Source organism: Nicotiana attenuata, chromosome 7 (assembly GCF_001879085.1).
Source record: "Nicotiana attenuata strain UT chromosome 7, NIATTr2, whole genome shotgun sequence".
Classification (NCBI taxonomy): Eukaryota; Viridiplantae; Streptophyta; class Magnoliopsida; order Solanales; family Solanaceae; genus Nicotiana; species Nicotiana attenuata.
Genome location: NC_031995.1, coordinates 93,827,841 through 93,850,761, shown reverse-complemented (window position 1 = coordinate 93,850,761; position 22,921 = coordinate 93,827,841).

Genomic DNA, 22,921 nt, shown 5'->3' with positions numbered 1-22,921 from the left:
GTTAAGCAATGTTGGCAACAAATATATTTTAGAATTGTATTAGTATTTCCGCACTTTGATTTATATCATCCAGACTTTCAGTATATCAGCATGTGTTAATTTATCTTCCGCATCCAGTGTGTTATGATACCACATGTTGATTCAGCCAACCAGTTGGTTCGCTCGGTCACATGTAGTCAGGTACCGAGTGCCGTGTTACGTCCAGGCCCAGGTTCGGGACGTGACAAAGCTTGGTGTCAGAGCACTAGGTTCAAGAGTCCTAGGGAGCCTATGAAGCCGTGTCCAGTAGAGTTTCCTTTATATGTGTGTGCCGGCCACTCATATAAATGGTTTAACTACCAAGACATCCAGGATTGTCTCATTTCTTTCTACTCTAGATCGTGCCATGAAGCTTAGACCAACAATTAACCATATGTTCCTATCGAATTCCAAACGTATTGGATGCCCAAGCGACGCGCAGGAGAAACCTAAGGTCCTAGATAGGATAAATTCCCATTGGGGTATAATTATGGAGTACATGTTGGTAAATATGAGACTTGAGAGGATGTTAAAGTGAGATGCAGTGGATAGTAGTACAGATTAGAGCATAACCTTATCAGAAAGTACAAAACCAGTTATCATGTCTTATGGTTATCGATTTACCTCAGTTATCAGTTATACAGTCTTTCAGTTAGCAGTTTATGGTTATTCAGTATGCCAATTATTTGTTATTCAGTTACTGAATCTCCAATTTTCAGTGTATCCAACTTCTCCTGACTTGTGAGTATACGGTGATGACTACACGTGCTAAAAGAAAATGTAAGTAACAATGATTATAGAGAAATCACACATGTTTTAGGTCTGAATTAAGACCCAAGACTCGCAAGATTGTGTAGGAAGTGATTTTATGAGATGATGGTATCTCTGAATTACATGTTTGTGTATGGTAGTGTATCCGTATGTGTTTTACCTCACAAAACAATTTCATTTTTTAATTCTTAGAAATTGAGCTACAAGTTGGATGATAATAATTTAGATGCCAGACCTACAGTGTATAGCCTAGAATTGGTCATTATAGTTTTGGACAAAAAGAAGACTAAGGGCAAAATTCCTAGTAGTCTGAAATGTTTGATATTACCAGAGATTTTTTTTCATACGACTCATGCATATGACTAAGAAGACAGGATGTATGAAGTGAGAATCAACAGTAGCCGATATTGGATAAGTTTCCTATTTAATTACATAACTATCGTAGAGATTGAAATATGATTAATTGATGGAATTTTGTTGGTTGGGTGTGGATGGATGGTCATATATATGACGTTGGATGTTATAAATTGGTTAATCATGATGGTGGGATAAATTGTTGATGAATGGTGCTAGTCAGATGAACTAATTATACGGTGATGAGATGTTGAGATTTATGCCTACAAGGTGTTTGATAATATTCCTAAATGGCTTAAGTTATGGAATTTGTTACTAATATTGGTTCCATTGGATATTGCTATTGTATATTGAAGGTTCTTAGTATTATGGATCATTGTAGTAACACTAAGGGGCGAAATTGAGGTATGTGAGGCTAACTCTCTATGTTTGGGAATGTTAATGATTCTCCCTACACTACATTTCTTTTACGACGTTACTAATTGCCTCAGAAATATAGTTAAGCCTAGTTCCTTGAATAGTTGCAGAACTTCTGTTCTCTAGCTTCATAACTCGTTCATGACTTTCATTCTGAACGTTGTGATCTCAGTGCGTATTCAATATAGACTTGGGTTTGATGCCCCCGAGTCTTAGTATAGATTACTCAGTATGCCCTAAAAAATTAAAGTTTCAGTGTTCATAATCAGTTCAAGAATACACTTCTCAGTCTAGTCCTGTTCAGTATTCTAGTATTATGTAACTCAGTGTGATCTAGTATTCCAGTATCATATGATTCAGTGTGGTCCAGTATTCAAGTATCATGTAACTCAGTGTGATTCATTATTTCACTATCATGTATTGTAGTGCTTTATGCATCTTTGGGCCTGAGGCCGCAGTTATGTATACATTTACTTGGGCCCGAGGCCGTAGTTTGTGCACATATATATTGGGCCTGAAGTCGCAGTTTATTTATTCAGATAAATAGGTGGTTCATCATTCAGAAGAGGGAATATTCATATCCTTACTTCATTTATCATTTCAGTTATAAGTTATCATTTCAGTTACCAGTTATCAGTTACCAGCTCAGCTATCAGTTACCAATTATCTTGTCAGTTTTAGTTTCAATAGTTATCATTTTAGTTATCAATTATTAATTCTCAGTTATCAGCTTAGTTTCAGCATTTTTAATTCTTTCTTTCAGTTGCTTTACATACCAGTACAATTCAAATGTACTGACGTCCCTTTTGCCCGGGGCCTGCATCTCACGATGCATGTAATGATTTACAGGTTGACGATTCAGAGCGCTAGGATTCTCGTACCAGCTATTTGGTGATCCCCAGTTCTTTCGGGGTATTATCATTACCTTACAGTCTTCAGTATTTTCAGACAGTTAGTGTTTTCAGTATTTCATTAGAGGCTTCATAGACTAGAGTAACAGTTAGACAGAGTCACAACCTTTTCATGTTAAGCAATGTTGGCAACAAATATATTTTAGAATTGTATTAGTATTTCCGCACTTTGATTTATATGATCCAAACTTTTAGTATATCAGCATGTGTTAGTTTATATTCCGCATCCAGTATGTTATGATATCACATGTTGATTCAACCAGCCAGTTGGTTTGCTCGGTCACATGTAGTCAGGCATCGAGTGCCGTGTTACATCCAGGCCCAGGTTCGGGGCGTGACAAGTATACTATGCGTTTCCTGGGTGAGTCCCAATTTGCTTAACTTCGCTTGCATTAGAGAGTGCCCTGGTGGAAAGTACAAAATGTTTCTCTATTTCATTCACGGGAGAATGCTATACATGTTCTTTCACACATATATAGGAGGAGTTTCCATGTATCTAGTCCATTCATCTCCTGGCCTGGGGAAGCAGTCGGCTGGCGGGGTGACGAATCATACTTGAACTTCGAGACGTCCCCTTTATTGCCTCGTTAGAAACCTCCCCAAAGAGACCCAATTGGGACAAAACCCGGGTGAGGGAATACGAGTACGACTTGAGGGGGGTCGTTTTTCAGAAGTCAAAGTATTTGAGGTGGATGCATTCCAATTATTTTGTAGTAGTTTTCCTTCCATTATTTCTAGTTAGAATGATCCTTTGCTTGCTTGCCCATGCGAGTACTCACATTCCTGTTTGAACCAACAAAGGAGTGAAGATAAACCAAAATGAAATTTTTCGTTACCTCGGCCCAACGAGTCAGTGAAAGAAAGAGTGACGCTGTAGTGTTACTCGCTCCGCCTGGTGCTCGGATGGTGGTTTTAGGTTTGACGGTCGTGTTCGGCTCCGTCGTTACCAGCGTCTAGGCTTCGCATGGGTTGGACCTGCCTCACTCGCTGAAGGGATGAAATCGAGTCCCGGCCCGATCTTGTCCGGTTTGTGCCAACAACAAGAGAAACATGTCATACTTCGTTCATAGACCATCAAGTGTGTGGGGGAATGTGAAAATAGGGTAGGATGTGTCCATTCTTTCAGAAGACCGCGTATCAAGCTACTGTCCCCTCCCCAGGGGTGGGAGTGCGGGTCCATATATAGGGTGAATACGTCGAATGGGGCTGTGGTCATGCTAGATGACCGTGATCCTATTCTGAACGTGCATTCGTCGTGCCAAGCCTACTGTTACAGGCGAGAAGTGGGTTTTGCATAGATATTGGATATAGCTTCTACTTTATGTAGCATTGACCTAGATTGGTACGGTTGTCTCGAAGGCTTACCTACCGCTCTTTCGAGTGGGTATTCGTGTCGAGATGGTGAGCCCATGATAGCCTGGTGGTGACATTTTGTTGGTTCTAGATCTAAAGGAAACTAAGAAATTTGGCTAAGAAATCCCTATAGACGACGCCAAATTGTTTGACCAAAAAAGCGTTGAACCCTTTTGTTAAACTAATTATCAGAGATATAGAAGGTAAATCTTAGCCAAACATAATTAACTCTAGATCCAAACATATTGAATACAAACATCGAAGAAGAACAAGAATGTACAATGTTTCTTAAGATAATTATTGTACATCAAATGTGGATGATAGGTTTATATCTATGACATGAATGCATCATAACCGTAGAAGTAAAGAAGGAGAAGAGAAGGAACTGTTGATGACCAAGGGGTTTATCCTATTGATTCCATAGTGATGACTATTGGAAGAATCCCCCTTTCTCTGGGCTCTACCCCCTCCTATATATATTGACAATCTTCCCTTTTATCCAACGGTCTTTGACCGGCGTACTTTCTTGTGATTGTATCCTCCACCGCTCGCCCAAACACTACATTGTTCTGCGATGTAAGTTTTCCGACGGTTTGACCTCGGCAATGGCCGGGGTGTTTTTTGCTATCACGCCCCATAGGCGTGATTACGGCTTGGTCGACCCCTTATCGTTCTTTTCTAAGAAAAATCATCCTATGGTCTACAATTCAAAGCTTAGAGAAAATCTTAATTCGGTAGAAAATCAATTGTTGGGCAGGGAAGATTAAAGAACCGGGGAGGGGACTTGGGGAAGATGAGGATAGGGGTGGAGGGGAATTTCTTTTCTATTTTTCCTTTTTCTTTTTTTCTAAAATATTAGATGTTGTGAGTTCGAGTCTCCCCAAGAGCAAGGTGGGAAGTTCTTGGAGGGAAGGATGCCGGGGTTCTATTTGGAAACAGCATATCTACCCAGGGTAGGGGTAAGGTCCGTACACACTACCCTCTCCAGACCCCACTAAGTGGGATTATACTGGGTTGTTGTTGTTGTTGTTGTTGTTGCTTCTTTTCTAAAATATTATCATCTGGGGTGTAAATTAGGTCCCTTTTTTTTCTTCTGAGTTATGACACGTGTCAAACTCTGATTAGCTCATGTGATGCAATTTTCAAAAAGAAGTTGTCAAACACAAAAGTGATGTGTAATAGACACACTTTAAAAGGTTTGGGTGTATAATAATATTTTCGTGATTACCTGGTGTGTAAGAGGAATTTGACTACAAGGTTTGGTGTTATTTTATGTATTTTGCCCCTTCAAATTGCATTGCTAAAAATCACTCATTTCTCCTGAATTCACGAATTATTGTTACCTTACTGCCGGCGTCGCTGCTTCATCAGCCAATATTCGGAGTTCAATACAGCAAAGTCTACCAGTTACTACATGAACCTTTTCATTAAAATCATCATGTGTGCACAGTGGAATTCACAAATGCTAGTTCTGCTTTTTGAGAAAATAGATTAACTCTAATTTGTTGGTCTGTATATGACGTAATATGGTATTTAAGATGTGAATTTGATGTATTTATTATATAGTAATAGTAGAATGAATTATTAATATGATAGCTAAAATGTTATTTAATTGGGAAAGCATTATATAATAGTTCAGAATTTGAATAGTTTAGGGCAGAAAAATCAGCTTGGAGGGAGCACATTGCACTGCTAAATGAAGAAAGAGTGTTGCAACTACTAGCTGCTTGTCGCTGGTGGCGAAGTCAGGAAATTCAATAAAGGTGTTAAAATTTTGAATACCCTTTGCCTGTGGGCTATGCAAAGGTGTTCAAAATCTATTTTTATCAATAAAAAGTACTAATATTTTACCCTATACACAGTATAATATTTCGGCGAAAGATGTTCAATTGACCACCTTTGGCCACACGTAGCTTCGCCCTTGCTTGTCGCAAACAAGTGAATCCGTGTTTAACTATCTGGCATCTAATGTTGTGATGGCGTTCTCACTCACAGTAACATTTACATTTGCATATTGGCTAGAAGAGAATTCCTCATCCTTTGCATTTCTTTCAATGTAAAAACCTGGCTGTTTAGCCTGTGGCAATACACCTTCATTGTCTAACATCACAACAACAGAAGACATACTTGGGCGATCTTCAGGACATTGTTGGACACATAATAGACCAACGCAGATTGATCGTACCGCTTGAGTTGTCGAACAAGAATCACCTAGGCATTCATCAAGTAGTTCTATTGACCTACCTTCTTTATAGAGTTCCCATGCCTGTACATGTTTCAAGCTTATTAGTATCACTAGTTTTGCCAGATATTTTACTAGTAGATAATTCGAACAGGTAAATATAATGGAGCAAATTAAAAATCTTACATGTTCAAGTAGGTTGATGCTATGGTCTGGATGAAAGAATCTTCTGTTGCTTTTCCCACTCACGATTTCCAGCATGCCAAAAATGTACACAAGAGATAGAATTACTTATAATGCTAGAAAACATACCTTATTGTCAAAAAAAAAAAAAAACATACCTTAACTATATCAAGATTCTTCTTTTGTTCAAATTTTTAACTATCCAGTAGAAGGTTCTTACTATGCTCCAACATCTCGGTTTGTCATGGCTCCAATGTCATCCTCTTCGCATATTTTTGCTAATCCAAAGTGATATATTTGGATTCATATCCTTGTGTAACAAGATGTTGTTAGCTTTCAGGTTCGGTGAATTGTTCCCAATTGAGAATCTTGATGCTGATACATAAGTCCCCGAGCTATACAATTGATAATGTGGAAGTGCTTAGGCCAGTCTAATACCCTGCTTTGTGATTATCTGCCAAAATATTTGTTGGGTCATTAATACGCTAGCTAGAAAGTAAGTAAGTACCAAAACATAAAACTAAAGTCCAGCTTACCTTTCTTTTTGCATTGTAAAGCGTTCTTCCTTCTTCTGTGGCAGACCAGCAGGCTAAGGATTACCAGAATCACACCAACTGATAATGGAAGAATCCAGAAAAGTACATTTCCTTCCTTTCCATCCGATTGCTGCGCACTATCTGCAAGTAATTCCAGCAAAGTAAATAATAAATTTCACTTTCTGTCTCTCCAATCCTTAGAGGAGTTGATAAGTTATATTGAGCTATAACGTAACCATCTTGCTAGCCTTTGTAGTACTGCATGTCATTTTTAATTTCTCAACGTACGAGTGAGATTTTTACCTTGATGGATGGCATATATGAACTGCTAGGTCTTTAGAAAACTTTTGTGCCTATCAATTACTTCCAGGGAAGTGACTAAGGTCTTCAGCTTATAATTCAGATCAATTTCTTTTTTCTTCTTCTTCTTCTTCATCTTTTTTTTTTTTGGTCGAAAGAAAAACTTTATTTCAACCATTTGTCAATTTACATCATCTGTTCTTTTGGACTCTAGAACAGATCTCATAAGTACAACCAAATAAACAAAAAAACTATACAACTAATGTTGTTTAGCAAAATCATAACACTGTATAGACTCTTTCTGTCCTATGTGTTATGAACTACAATTAGGATAACTGTTGAACGACTTCAAAATAGGTAACCATTTGGATTTCTTCTGTCCAGCAACATGCACTTCAATAGCAATGTCCTTGGCTCTGTCTTTGACCTCTCTGCTCTGCTGTTGAAATCTTCTTTCATTTTGCTCCATCCATATGTTATAGACTACTGCTGCAAATACAACTCCTAGCAAAGCCTTTCGTGGATTTCTGTTATTTACATTGGCAATTAGCCACTGCACTTCTGCTTCCCAGTTACCAGTTTTCCTTTGGTATTCTAGCCATCTTAACATTCCTGTCCATACACTCTGTGAATATGAACACTCAAAATACAAGTGATCATGTGTCTCTTCTATGTCTTTTCCACACAGTGTACATGACTGATCTACTTGAACTCTCCATTTGGCTAATCTGTCAACTGTAGCCAGTCTTCTTTGCATTGTCATCCATAAAATGTACTGCTGTTTTGGTAGAACTTCAGTTATCATGACTAGTGTTTTCCAGTGGACTTTGGGATACCTTGGAGTAGCATGAAGGTAAGCCTTCCTAATACTGAACTTCCCATTCTGAGTAAAGATTGGATTTTGTCATATCATTTGCCCACCACTCTCTTGCTGCAAACAACTTCTTTACTAGCCAACTTGCTTGCTTAGGGATCTCCATAGTAGCAATGTCTTTCTTCTTTATGTAATGGCAGTGAGTTCACTTGATCCAAATCTTGTCTTTCTTAGTCATTATAGCCCATAGAAGCTTAGTCAAGGAAGCTTTGTTCCATCTCTCATAATTGATGATGTTTAAACCTCCAGCAACTTTTGGTTTACACAAAGTCTACCATGCTATAGGAGCCCTATGAGCATTGTCATGACTACCGGTCCACAAAAATTTCCTGCATATACCATTTACCAGTTTAATAACCTTTTTTGGAATAAGAAGTACTTGAGCCCAGTAAGTCTGCATTTCAAACAATACACTCTTGATGAGTTGTAGTCGTCCAACATAGGATAAAAACTTAGATGTCCAGCTTCTGATTCTATCCACTATCCTCTCAACTAATGGCATGCATTCTTGTATAGTAATTTTCCTTGTGGACAAAGGTACTCCCAAATATTTGAAAGGAAAACTGCCTTCTGCTAGGTGACGATCTTCCAGCATTTTTTCTTTGAATTTCCTGGGAACACCTGCTATGTATAATGATCTTTTCTCCAAGTTTGCTTGTAGATCTGAGACCTTTGAGAATTGATCAAACACTCCCATCAACATCTTCATTGAGACCTCATCAGCTCTGCAACATATCAATAAATCATCTGCAAAACAGATGTGTAATACTTGCAATCTGGTGCATTTGGCATGGAAATTAATATCTGGAATCTTAGTCAATGTCTTCAGTGATCTGTGTAGATACTCCATAGCTAATACAAACAAGTAGGGGGGACATTGGGCCCCCCTTCCTTAGCCCTTTCTTTGCTTCAAACTTATCAGTCAATCCTCCATTCAATAGCAGAGAGTAGCTTACTATAGAAACACACTCCATGATCAATGCTACCAATTTGCATGGCACCCCAAATTCAAGCAGTACTGCTTTCAAAAAACCCCATTCAACAGAATCATAAGCTTTCCTGATGTCTACTTTGATCATGCATCTAGGAGATACTGCCTTTTGAGTATACCCTTTAATCAACTCATGAGCCATAATAACATTATCAAGTATATTCCTCCCTTCTATAAAAGTAGACTGTGAAGGTCCAACCAGAAAATCCACAACCAATTTAAGCCTATTTGTCAGGATCTTAGCAATAATCTTGTACAATGTTGAGCAGCAAGCAATAAGCCTAAATTCTTTTACAGAACTGGGGTTCTTCACTTTTGGGATCAATGTAACAGTTGTGCAGTTTATTTCTTTCAGTAATCTGCCATTTTGAAAGAATTGTTGCACTACACCTGTAACTTCCTTTCCAATGATTGGCCAAAATTCTTTAAAAAATTCTGCAAGGTATCCATCTATACCTGGTGCCTTGTCATTAGGTAAGTTGTTCACAATCTGACAAATCTCTTCATTTGTTACTGGCAGTAACAGGTGCTGTTGCTGATTCAGTGTTAAACAAGGACCATCCCTTGCTATATTGCCATCAAGCCCTGGCAATTGTTCTGCTGCTGTTCCTAATAATTGCTGAAAGAATTGTGTGAATTCTTGCTGAATATGCTTTGGATCAGTAATCTTCATCTGATTTTCATTGTATATGTAGCTCACCTTATTTCCTTCTTGTCTAGACCTCATATATGCATGGAAATATTTGGTATTGTAATCTCCCAATTGGATCCAAGTTGCTTTTGATTTCTGCCTCATTATTTGTTCTTGAATTGCTTCTGATTTTTCAATGCTTGCTAGATACTTCCTTTCTTCTTCAATCAACACTTTGTTGAAATAATCTTCATTCAGCTTCCTTTGGATCACTTTCAATTCTTCTCTCATTTGCAATAGCTTATGATCAACTGAGGAATGCTCCTTTTGTATATCTCTAGTTTCTTGTTCAAGATGATCCAGTTTCCTCCAAATAGAATACATAGCAAACCCTTTGATCTTTTCTCTCCAAGTTCTCTGGACTGCTTCCTTGTACTCCCTTTGGCTCATCTCTGTTGTTAACAACCTGTATGGCTTTCTCACTTTAACCTTTATCACCTCAGTGTCTAGCATTATAGGAGTATGATCTGAACATCCAGGTAACATGTATACTGCCTCAATCCCAGTGTATGAGCTAAACCACTCATCATTTCCAAAAGCCCAGTCTATATGGCTATAAACTCTGACCTCTGCATCCCTTTTGTTACTCCAAGAAAATCTGCTTCCTCTTTTAGTGATTTGTCCCACTCCAATATCATCAATACAGTTCTGAAAATCAGTCATTTCTATTTGATGAACTGGCAGTCCATTCACCCTGTCATCCACACTTAAGACACTATTGAAATCTCCCATTATAAGCCAAGGTCCATTGAGTTGCATATTCCTCAAACTCCTCCATAGTGGTACTCTATGTTGTATGCCGTGCAGGCCATACACAAATGTTATGTAGCTAGTAAATGATGAGTTTTTGTCTTCCACATGACAGTGAATCATTTGGTCTGTGCTTTCCAAAATTGCTACATGAACATTTATTTGTTTCCGCATTATCCATATCCTTCCATTAGGTGCATAGTCATTGTTATCTTCTACTTTCCAGTCTCCACCCATTCTCTTATGGATAGCCTTTGATCTTCGTTGTTTCACTCTAGTTTCTAAGCAAGTAATTATATCTACTCTATTTGTCAGCAAGAATTTCTTAAATTCTCGCTATTTATAGGACTTGTTCAGTCCTCTTATGTTCCAAGACACAATGATTATGGGGGATTATGATTACTGGAAGTGCATTCCTGGACCATTTGTCCTGTTCCATTGCTAGACAATTGCTTCTGTTGATCCACATCTGGTGGCCTCTCCAGTATGGTCAATGGTGCAAAAGTGTTCCTTCTAGCTAATTCTTCATAATTGACCTCTCTATACTTTGCTTTGCCAGTTGATCCTTGTATAATCACTTCCTGTTTACCTATGTTATTCACTTGTATCTCCCTAACAGGCTCATGATCTGTTGGCTCATCTTGTTGCTGAATGGTTGTACTATCTTCAGCTACATCTTTTGGTTTCCATTCCATTTTGGTTTTCTTCTTTCTTCTCCTTCTCTGCTTCCTTGGTTCCTCATCTTGCTGCACAACTTTTTGACATTCACCAGTACCATGCCCAAATTTGTTGCACTCCAAAAAGAATTTTGGTTTCCATTCAAATTCCACACTCTGCATCCAACTTCTTCCATCTAGTATCTCAATATAAATCTCATCAGGCAATGGTTGAGATATGTCCATTTCAACAAGGAATCGAGCATAAGAAATCCTTTCATACTCTGCCGTTAATCTATCAGTTCATATAGGTTTTCCTAGTAGGCTAGCTATCCTACCTAGGTTTTCCTTAGCCCAACACTGAATTGGCAATCCAGGTAAACTGATCCAAATTGGAACAATTCTCATTGATTCATTCTGTAGCTGGAAATTTGGATCCCAATCCTTCAATATCATAGGTTTGCTATTGAACATGTAAGGGCCATTTTGCATTATTAGGTTTTTGTCCTCAATAGATTAAAAATTAAAGATGAAGTACCCGTCATCATGCAGCAACACCGTTAGAGTTGTAACAGTATTCCAAACGCCATAGACAAACTTAAGCATCTCCTTAAATGACGGATTTCCCCCAGGACATAACCTATCAATGCTGTTCTCCACTTCTGGGTCTGCAATTCTATCTTCTTTGGATTTAATTTGGCCATTTTCACTCCATCCTTTACCATCGGAGGATAGAATTTGAGTTGCATGCCCTGTGTTTGTACTCTGTTACCTTTAACAACATTAGCCATGGTCTGTTTTTGAGATCCAGTTGAGTATGTAAGTTTTTTTGCCGCTGTAAACATACTTGTTTCCAGTGGTTGCATGTCGTTCTTCTCCACTTCAGGCGGAGCTTGCATGATCGTAGGAGCACTTCCCATACCTGGTAGCCAATGTAATAGTTGCATTAGGGCTAATTTTTGGGGTACGCCACTCTCTGGAGTAATTAATCTCGTCATATTTACAAATTGAGGAGTTGTTAGTGTAGGTCGGATATGGTGATTTCCGTTGAATTGGCGACTGTCAGCTGCCTTGCTTAACAAATAGCCAGACTTTCTCTCTCTACTTGCTTAACAATTTCACTCTAAAGTACTAATATTTGTCTTCAAATGAATTTGTTAGATCCCACTGTATTGGTAATAATAAATATTACATGTGGATTTATATATGTGGCTGATGTGGCAAGACACGTGGATCACTAAGAATGCGATAGCTGGAGAGATGCATTAAAAGAGGCACGAGTCGTAATAGGTACGAGCAAATCACCCACAAGATAAAAGGGGTATGGTCGCTGGAGTATGAATAGTTATATGAAGAGACACCGGCATAATAAATCGAGATAGTAAAGACGGAAGATTCATGAATCGTCAATTAATGTGCGTGAATGATCATAGACGTTATAGAATCTTCAAGAACAATCACAATTGATAATTATAACGTCTCATTGATATCATTAATGTTCATAATGACTCGGTCATAAAAGGGAAGAAACGTTATACTTATAGATTCCTATATAAGGGAAGGGGATTTCACTTGTAAGGACACGTTCTAATTAATATTGGAATTCAATTACTTTCTTTTGCTTTCTATTGATTACTTTTCTATTTCATATTCTAATTTCCTTTCTTATTGTCATGCCCCCTTTTTTCCTTTGCGGAATCAGGTTTGTGATATTCGGTTGGGACAACTCTTTCCTTTTGGAAATGGGGTTTGCAATTTTGAAGAGTCTCCACCTAACGATTTTAAGGAGCGTTAGGGAACCTATGGGGTTCAACTATAACTATATTTTTTATAACCAGAGATAGGGTAAGGGCTTGAAATTATCCCAAGGGGAAGGTGTTAGGCACCCCTCAGGATCCACTAGTGTAGTTCCCGGCCAGATAGTTTTTTGTGAATTTGTGCAATTAACACGTAAACAAACAAGGCTCAAATAAGAGAGGATTTAAATACACAAGCGTTTGGAAATGATAAAGTAAAGCAAAGTTTTGAAAGAGTTATAACTAAGCATGCTGACGAATATAAAAGGGGTCCTAGGTTTATTTGTAATATGGATCACATCGATGCAATATCCGGTAATCACTCCTCAAAAGAGAGGCTACACGTGGTATTAGCGCACCGGTCATCATATCCATATCTACCCTTCCCACCCCGTTAACGTATTAAAGCGCGGATTGGTCTCGACCTCTATTACATGCTATTACCCGTCCCATTCCTATCAGTCCCGGAGGAATTTAGGACTACTATTCCTATAAGAGGGAGGATTTTAGGCTAACTCTTGGGTTTTTAAAGGTAAAAAGACTAAGGCGACATTCAAAACACCTAGGACTGCATATTAGGATAAACATGTAAACAACTAAGAGGCTCATATATACCTCCTCAAGCAAAGCACATAAATAGCATGACTTAAACACATTTAGGGCCAGAATTCAATGTACTAAGACAGGGGAGTTTTAGTTGTTGAAGCAGACCAATTTACTACATAACTCAGATAAGAAGTCCGAATCAGGCCCGCCTGCTGGTTGTAGCAGTTGCTAATTAAACAAAGGCGGATTCAATTTTATCGTTATTACCTAAGGCTTGCCTAAGTGTGTATTGATGATACCCTATAAGCATGATATCTATTACTGATTCAAAAATGGAAAAGCAGTGATAGTTTTAAACGAGCAAATTGGATCCTATAGGCATGCTTTCTAGACCGCATTAATGAAAGGAGTAAGTTGTTTAAACTAATTCAACACAGTACGAGTCAAACTGATTTTTAACAAAACTGGTTTCAGATTTTATGGACATAATCTCTATTGTTGCTGATTTTAATCCCTACAGACATGGTATCTAATATTAAAGGATGATTTGGTCCTATAGGCATGGTATCTAATGAAATGGAGTAGGCAGGATTTATTTGATCATAACGAAATTCCTATAGACATGATTTCTATAAAATATTGATATTAACCTTATGGGCATGACATCTAAATTTGAATATGATTTTATCTTTGTAAATATAACTTTTGGTTATAGCCATTATATCCTATAGGCAGGATATCTAATTGTGGAAGTGAAACAATGCAGAAATTTATTAGATAGATCCTATAGGCATGTTATCTAAGTGTAGAATTAACACATGCAGGACTTTATTAAATAGATCCTATAGGCATTTTATCTAAGTGTAGAATTAAAACATGCAGAATTTAAAACAACAGATCCTATAGGCATGTTATCTACCCTCCTAAAAGCTAAACATACATAATTACCCATCCGTTTCCGCTAGCCAACCCCAATATTTGTTACAACTTATTACAGACCAAAATACTGAATTACATTAGAAAAGTGTAAAATAAGAAGTTACAACCATAGGAAGCCTGATTCTGACTTCCTCTCTGAGTTATGGAATAAACCACCTCAAATGCCACTTGTTTCAAAGCCTTTCTCAAACCTGGGTGTGTCAAAGTTCCCTAAGGGTCTCAAGGGACCCCGGGCAATGCTTACACCCAGGCTTCCATAACCAGATAGAGATGAGTGCAGTGTGGAAGGGCCAGCCCTTATGTGTCCAAGTTCAGAGGGAGCTCAAGGGTCCCAAGGCAAGGTTCACACAAGAGAGGCAGAACATAGGTTCTAGGAATATAGTGAAAGTGCAGAACATAGAGATTTTAAAACTGGGTTGGGAAATAGTAAGTGATAAGGATGATTTGAAAACAGTAGTAATAAAATTTAAACTACACAGAGTCAGCATTTGTACAAAGGGGTCAGGGGTTTTTGGAATACATTGCATGAAGCATATGACCCTAGGAGGGGTCAGGTTTAGACATGCACAACAATAGAGGATGCTGGCATGTTCATAAACCAGCCAGAGAATACAAATATAAAGACGGGATGTGGGGTTTGGGATTGATACACATAGGAGAGCATTAACTTGAAAAGGGGAAAGGAACACATCGCCACATGCTTATAATGTAGCTTGATTGCAGAAACATAAGCAAAAATGGGCAAGCATGAGGGAAGTTGGAAAAATTACAGAAACATGTTATTGTTGATGATTGAAAATTAATTAGGACATACCAGTAAGAAGCAAAGTGCAGAAAGAAAAGTACGCAAATGTCCACAGCCTAGCCTTGGCTTTCAGCCGGCTAGACAAAGCAGTAGCACAAATAGTAACAGAGAAAAGAGAGAGTTTTTAGTGAAGTGTGTGTTCTGAACTTAGATAGTTCATGTCCTGTTAAAGAAGAGAAGGGTGGGTATTTATAGTTTTCAAATCAGTAAAGTCTTAACATAAACATGGAAACAATCACAAATTAGAATCAATTAACACAAGTGATTCCCTTTAATTAAGGAATCACTGTTTAACGGCAGTTGCAGGCTTCAATTAAGGAAGGAAAATTGGTTTGAAGACAGATTGATCATTGCCATATAAAGGGTAGTAAAAGCATGAGGTGAACCATCAAGTCTAAGTACAAAAATATGCTATTTTTGGAAAATATTCAGTAAGGTAGAATATCACAGCAAATGAAAAGAATCAATTAATTTTAAACAAGCGAGTGAAATTAGGGTTCATAAAAGAAAAGCTTTGTAATCAGTCACAAGACCAAGATCAATCAAGGAAGAGGATTCAGCATATAAATAGAGTGAACAAGAACATCAGACATGCAAGGCCAAACACATTGGCAAAAGAGAGAATTACAAACATGCAGTAGTGGCAGAAATAAGCTAGGATTCAGTAGTAAAGCAAACATTCGAGGCATAGTAGTCAAGTAGGTCAAGTCACATAGAATCAACAGTGAAGAAAACATAGCATCAGGTAAAAGAAATGAGAGGCATGTAAAGGTCTCACAGTAGCAGGTAAGAAAGCCTTTGAGAAGTTAGGGTTTCAACAAAAGTCGAGTTAAAAAGATAGTAAAACTCAGAATCAAATAAGTCGAACAAGAACGGAGCAAGTACACATTTAAACAAATAATTTCCAAAACTCGGATAAGAATAAAAGAACTAGGGTTTTTAACATGCTGAAATAGATAGAATAACAACATGAGCAAATAGCAAAATCATCAACAACATTAAGATCAGAGGAGAAAACTTAAAGGAAAAACCCTAATCGTTGAAAGTGAAGAGTCATTTTGAGAGAAAAGTCAAAGAACCTTCGAGAAGCACTTAGAAAGTTCATAGGAAGCACAGATCTAAGATAGATCTGAAAGAAATCGGAAGGTCCTAGAGATTAGGGTTTCAGAAAACCCAAAAGAAATGAGAAAGGCCTTGAAAGATACCGATCTAACCAGGAAAGTCAAAGATCAGCCTTGAAAGGCCATGAGTGGCCGGAGAAAGGTCGTGGATGGCCGGAGAAAGGCCATGAACAATAGTCGAGCAAGGACTGGTCCAGGTTCCCTTGAGATCTAGCCATGAAACCACAAAACCAAACACACAGGAGCCATAGAAAGCTGGTACATACCATGGCCATGAGAAGCCATGGATTATCCAGGTATTAGGGTGGGGTTAGATGGCGGCGGCTAGGGTTTAGGAGAGTTTCAGAGAGAGTTGAGAGAGAAGAGGGATTCAAGGGCGGCGGTAGGTGGGAAATGAATTAGGTTTAGGGGTCTTTTGGGTTTATTTATGGAAGGGCAAATGGTGGCCGTTGATCTGAATGATCAACGACCTGGATTAAAGAGGGTAGGTAGGGGTTTGGGTTTGGGTGGGTTCAATTTGAGATTAGGTCGGGGTTTAATTGGGATTGGGCCGGGGGAGTTAGGTTTAATTGGGGTAGGATTTAGGCTATAATTTAAATGCAATTGGGCTAAATTTTAAATAGCCATTTCCCCTATTTAATTTATTAAAAGTGATAAATTAATTTTCGAAAATAAATTAAAAGTACTAAAATGATTTATAACATATAGTTAACAATTTAAAAAAATACAGGACTTAATTTTAAGAATATAAAATACAATTAAATCTAAAAGGGGTTAATATTACAATTATATGCAATTTAGCTTAAAATTACTAAATAAAATTTGTAGAAATATGCAAAAATTACCTTAGCTATATCTTAGCATAAATATAAAGGTCCAACAAATGAATTACCAAAAATAATAATTTTGGAAATAATCATTGGGGTTTTTATGTATAAAAGATGAAAATAAATTGATTTGAAACCTTAAAAATTATGGAAAAATATAAAACACTTGAATATGCTTACATATGCATATATATATATATATATATATATATATATATATATATATATATATATATATATATATATATATATATATATATTCCCTTTTGAAGTTATTTTGCATACTGAAAATATATAGGGAAAAATTGGGTGTCAATAGCTGCCCCTCTTTACCCGGGAAGTATGAAAGAGTTTTAGGGTAAAGATATGATGGCCAATTTTGACCGAGAGAAACGATTTGGGAAGATTCAGGCCGCACCCTGGCTTCTGAGTTGCCTACATATTCTTGGTTTTACGGGAATTAGGCCGTATGTAGTTCAAGATCCGTCGGCGGAGTATGCCGACGGGCACTTTCCAAGGACGGACGTAATATTTCGGGCTGGGTGAGTGAGCGGCTTACGGGAGTGGTTAGGTTTGATATGGCTGCGGGCACTATAGCGGAAACGCTCCTGCCGGGACGACTGTTGCTCGCCGGTTACCTGCAAATAAGTAATACAAGCATATATTGTGCGTAAATTTAGACATGATGCAAATTCCCATTGGACCATGAATGCTGTCTTTGAACGGTTATGATGACGTCTTTAGACCATGATGTCCTGGGCCATGAAGCGTATAATAAAGGATTCGCAGGCCATGAAATGATGCTCTCGGGCTATGAGAATGGTGCCTCCTGTGACGACCCGAACCGTCGTCCAATGAGTTACCGCCCTATTTCCCCTATTTTCTTCTTCTTTATGCTTCGTTATCCGTGTTTTGTGTGATCGAGTTGGTTTGGAGAAGTTTTGGCAAGAAATGAGACACTTAGTCTCTTTAAGGAAGGTTTAGTTTGGAAAAGTCAACCGAGTGTTGACTATTATGTTAGAGGGCTCGGATATGAATTCCAATGATTCAGTTAGCTTCGGGGGATGATTTGTGACTTAGGAGTGTGATCGGAAGTAATTTTGGAGGTCCGGTGTAGAATTAGGCTTGAATTGGCGAAGTTAGTATTTTTGCGAATTCCGGTTGATAGGTGACATTTTTATCCGAGGGTCGGAATGGAATTTCGAGAGTTTCTGTAGCTTCGTTAGGTGATTTGGGTTGTGTGTGTAAAATTTCAGGTCATTCAGAGGTGTTTTGGTTGGGTTTTTGATCAAATGCGTGTTTCGGAAGTTTTAGAAGAACTTAGGCTTGAATCCGATGTGAATTGATGGTTTTGGTGTTTTTTGAGGTGTTTTGTGGATTGGAACAAGTTTGGGTGATATTTTAGGATGTGTTGGTGCTTTTGGTTGAGGTCCCGGGGGCTTCGGGTGAGTTCCGGATGGTCAATCGGACCAATTTTGGCATTTGGGAGTTGCAGGTTTTTCAGTTTAGTGTTGCAGAGGTTTAACCCTTCGCGTTCGCGTAGGGTGAGTCGCGAACGCGTAGAAGGAATTTGAGGGCCAGGAATTTAGGCCTTCGCATTCGCGTTTGAGGCCTCGCGATCGCGGAAGTTTAGGAGATCAGGCATCGCGTTCACGTGAAGGTCTTCACGTTTGCGTATAAGGGCTGAGGTCCAGTGGTGAGTTGTTCTTCGCGTTCGCAGTTGAGGGACGCGTTTGCGTAGGTTTAGGGACCCAGGGCTTCGCGTTCACCTGTGGGATACCGCGTTCGCGAAGGGTAAATTGGTCAGTGGAAAAGTTTGTTCAGCGTGAACGCGAGTGGGCCCTCGCGTTCGCATAGAGTAAAATGTCAGCTGGCAGAGGGGTTTTTAATGATATTTTATCCGCGAGCCTAAGTTATTTTCCTCCATTGTTGAGCACCTTGAGAGCTTTTTGGGAGGAATTGAAGAGGGTTTCGACTGGGATTGATTGGAGGTGAGTCCTATGAACTGAAAACACTATTATATTGTGAAATTAACCTTGGAATTCATGGAAACATGGCTAAAATTGGAAGAACTAGGGCTTGGATTTCTAAATTTTAAATTGAGATTTGATGGGTCATTTGAGCTCGGATTTGAGAGTTCTTGGTATGTATGGACTCGTGGCGAGATAAGGAACCCGTTGGTGTGAGAATTTCTGAGATTTGAGAAGTGGGCCCGGGGCTCGGGTTTTTGCTAATTTCGAGATTTTGATATTTTTCGATTGTTTTCAATTGGATATTGTTTTCTTAGCATATTGTGACGTTTTTTGTTCTGATTTTTGTTAGATTCGACGCGTGTGGAGGCCGATTCGAGAGGTAAAGGCGTCGCGAGCTAAAGAAGTAGCCGGTTCGAGGTGAGTAATGATTGTAAATGATGTCCTGGGGGTTTGAAACCCCGGATTGCACATCGTAGTGCTATATTGAGGTGAGACACGCGCTGGATGATGAGCGCAGGGTCTTTTACTACTGGGGATTGTGACTTGGTCCGTCCCGATTGATGATTTTACTGCATATTTGATTGAAACTGATTTGTTATCATCATGATTTGGGCTGATTGCCATATTTGGGCTTCGTGCCAATTATTTGAACCCTTCGGGGATTTTTATCACTATTTCCTCATTGTTTTGACTCATATTGAAACCCAGTCCTGTTGATACCTATTGTTTTACAAACTCAGCCACTTTTATACAGATTTGAAACTTAAACGATATTTCTAAATGATATTTTGGGCTGAGAACTACTGTTTTACAAATGCCCGAGGGGCTTGTGATGATTTTCGGACTGAGTGAGGCCGAGGTCCATATGTGAGGATATGCTGAGTGATATGAGGCCGAGGGCCTGAGATACTTTTCATGCCACGAGGTGGCCGAGTCATGGGAGGCCGAGTGATGTGAGGCCGAGTGCCGAGTGATGATGCCACGAGGTGGCTTGATATAGCGTTTGGGCCGTAAGGGGCCCCTCCGGAGTCTGCACACCCACAGTGAGCGCGGGTACCCATATGATCTGAGAGTGAGCCTGAGGGGCTGATACTATGCTGAGTGACTGATACTGAGCCCGAGGGGCTGATACTATTCTGAGAGCGATCTGAGAGAGAGAGAGTCCGAGGGGCTGAGAGTGTTCTGAGAGTGAGCCCGAGGGCCTGGCACTGTTTGAGATATTGCCCGAGGGGCAGAGCTGTAGGAGTTTAGCGAGGTGACTGCCAGCGTTCGCAGCACCGTTTCTCTCCCTGTTGTTCATTATTCCCGTTCAGTATATTTTAGACTTTGTAGATGTAATTACACTCTTATAGATGCTCGTNCGCATAGAGTAAAATGTCAGCTGGCAGAGGGGTTTTTAATGATATTTCATCCGCGAGCCTAAGTTATTTTCCTCCATTGTTGAGCACCTTGAGAGCTTTTTGGGAGGAATTGAAGAGGGTTTCGACTGGGATTAATTGGAGGTGAGTCCTATGAGCTAAAAACACGATTATATTGTGAAATTAACCTTGGAATTCATGGAAACTTGGCTAAAATTGGAAGAACTAAGGCTTGGATTTCTAAATTTTACATTGGGATTTGATGGGTCATTTGAGCTCGGATTTGAGAGTTCTTGGTATGTATGGACTCGTGGCGAGATAAGGAACCCGTTGGTGTGAAAATTTCTGAGATTCGAGAAGTGGGCCCGAGGCTCGGGTTTTTGCTAATTTCGAGATTTTGATATTTTTCGATTGTTTTCGATTGCGTATTGTTTCCTTAGCATATTGTGACGTATTCATTCTGATTTTGGTTAGATTCGACGCGCGTGGAGGCCGATTCGAGAGGCAAAGGCGTCGCGATCTAAAGAAGTAGCCGGTTCGAGGTGAGTAATGATTGTAAATGATGTTCTGAGGGTTTGAAACCCCGGATTGCACATCGTAGTGCTATATTGAGGTGAGACACGCGCTGGATGATGAGCGCGGGGTCTTTTACTACTGGGGATTGTGACTTCGTCCGTCCCGATTGATGATTTTACTGCATATTTGACTGAAAGTGATTTGTTATCATCATGATTTGGGCTGATTGCTATATTTGGGCTTCGTGCCAATTATTTGAACCCTTCGGGAATTTTTATCACTATTTCCTCACTATTTTGACTCATATTGAAACTCAGTCCTGTTGATACTTATTGTTTTACAAACTCAACCACTTTTATACAGATTTGAAACTTAAATGATATTTCTAAATGATATTTTGGGCTGAGAACCACTGATTTACAAATGCCTGAGTGGCTTGTGATGATTTTCGGACTGAGTGAGGCCGAGGGCCATATCTGAGGATATGCTGAGTGATATGAGGCCGAGGGCCTGAGATACTATTTATGCCACGCGGTGGCTTGAGTGATGTGAGGCTGAGTGATATGAGGCCGAGGGCCTGAGATACTTTATATGCCACGCGGTGGCTTGAGTGATCTGAGGATATGCTTAGTGATGATGCCACGAGGTGGCTTGATATAGTGCTTGGGCCGTAAGGGGCCCCTCCGGAGTCTGCACACCCACAGTGAGCGCGGGTACCCATATGATCTGAGAGTGAGCCCGAGGGGCTGATACTATGATGAGTGAATGAGAGTGAGCCCGAGGGGTTGATACTATGCTGAGTGACTGAGAGTGAGCCCGAGGGGCTGATACTGTTCTGAGCGATTGATACTGGGCCCGAGGGGGAGATTACTACTCACTATTTACTTGTTGTTTTACCTGAATTACCTGTTTTTAAAAAGGAGATTTCATTTGATTCTTTACGGTTTTACTGCTTTAAGTGATTTACTGCCTGATATAGAATTGCCTTGTGCATTTATGTGTTTTCATGCTTTCAGCCATTATTTATTGTTATTACTCACTGAGTTGGAGTACTTACTTTACTCCCTGCACCTCGTGTGCAGATGCAGGTATTTATTCACCCGGTAGTGGGTATTGGCTGATTGGAGGCAGAGCTGTGGGAGTTTAGCGAGGTGACTGCCAGCGTTCGCAGCACCGCTTCTCCCTCTGTTGTTCATCATTCCCGTTCAGTGTATTTTTAGACTTTGTAGATGTAATTACACTCTTATAGATGCTCGTGACTTGTGACACCCCGGTTTGGGCTGTGTCGGGTTGTACTCCCGCTAATTATGTTATTAAAGCATATTTTTAACTATTTATTAATGTTTTATTTTTTTTGAAAAGGCGATATGGGTTGATTGGCTGGCCTTGTCTTCACGAGAGGCGCCATCACGACCGGAGCGGGGTTTGGGTCGTGACAAGTTGGTATCAGAGCCTAGGTTACTAGGTCTTACGAGTCATGAGCAGGTTTAGTAGAGTCTCGCGGATCGGTACGGAGACGTCTGTATTTATCCTCGAGAGGCTGCAGAACCTTTAGGAAGACTTCGTATTCTTGAATTCTTATCGTGCGTCCTTTGATTCGGCTAGAAAAGTAACTCTTGAAATTCCTTCCACGTGTTCGTATGCGCGCATGAGCGCTCAGTATCATATGTGCCTTGATGGTTTGTGATTCCCGATCGAGGGGCGAGATGCAATCTCTGTGAGTTTATGCTGGGCCAGCCTGGAGGACTTGAGGCCGGATCTTTGCCTATGGCTTGAGCGCCGAGGTGCTGATTGTGTGAGCAAGTGTTTTGAACTTACATGTTCGGTATGGTCCCTATTAGTGGGAGTGACGGCTGGATAACTATGTGATGAGTATGTTAGTGCTGCGAGATGTATCTATATGACTTGGAAGTGACGAGGAAGGTCTGCTGGATGATAGATGAACCATCAAGTGTTTGATTTCCATTGTGATTGGATGTGTGGCCCCGAGTTATGGGCGCGTGAAGAACCTTTTTATGTTTTCCAGTTGAGAGTGAAGTAAATTTTATGTTGC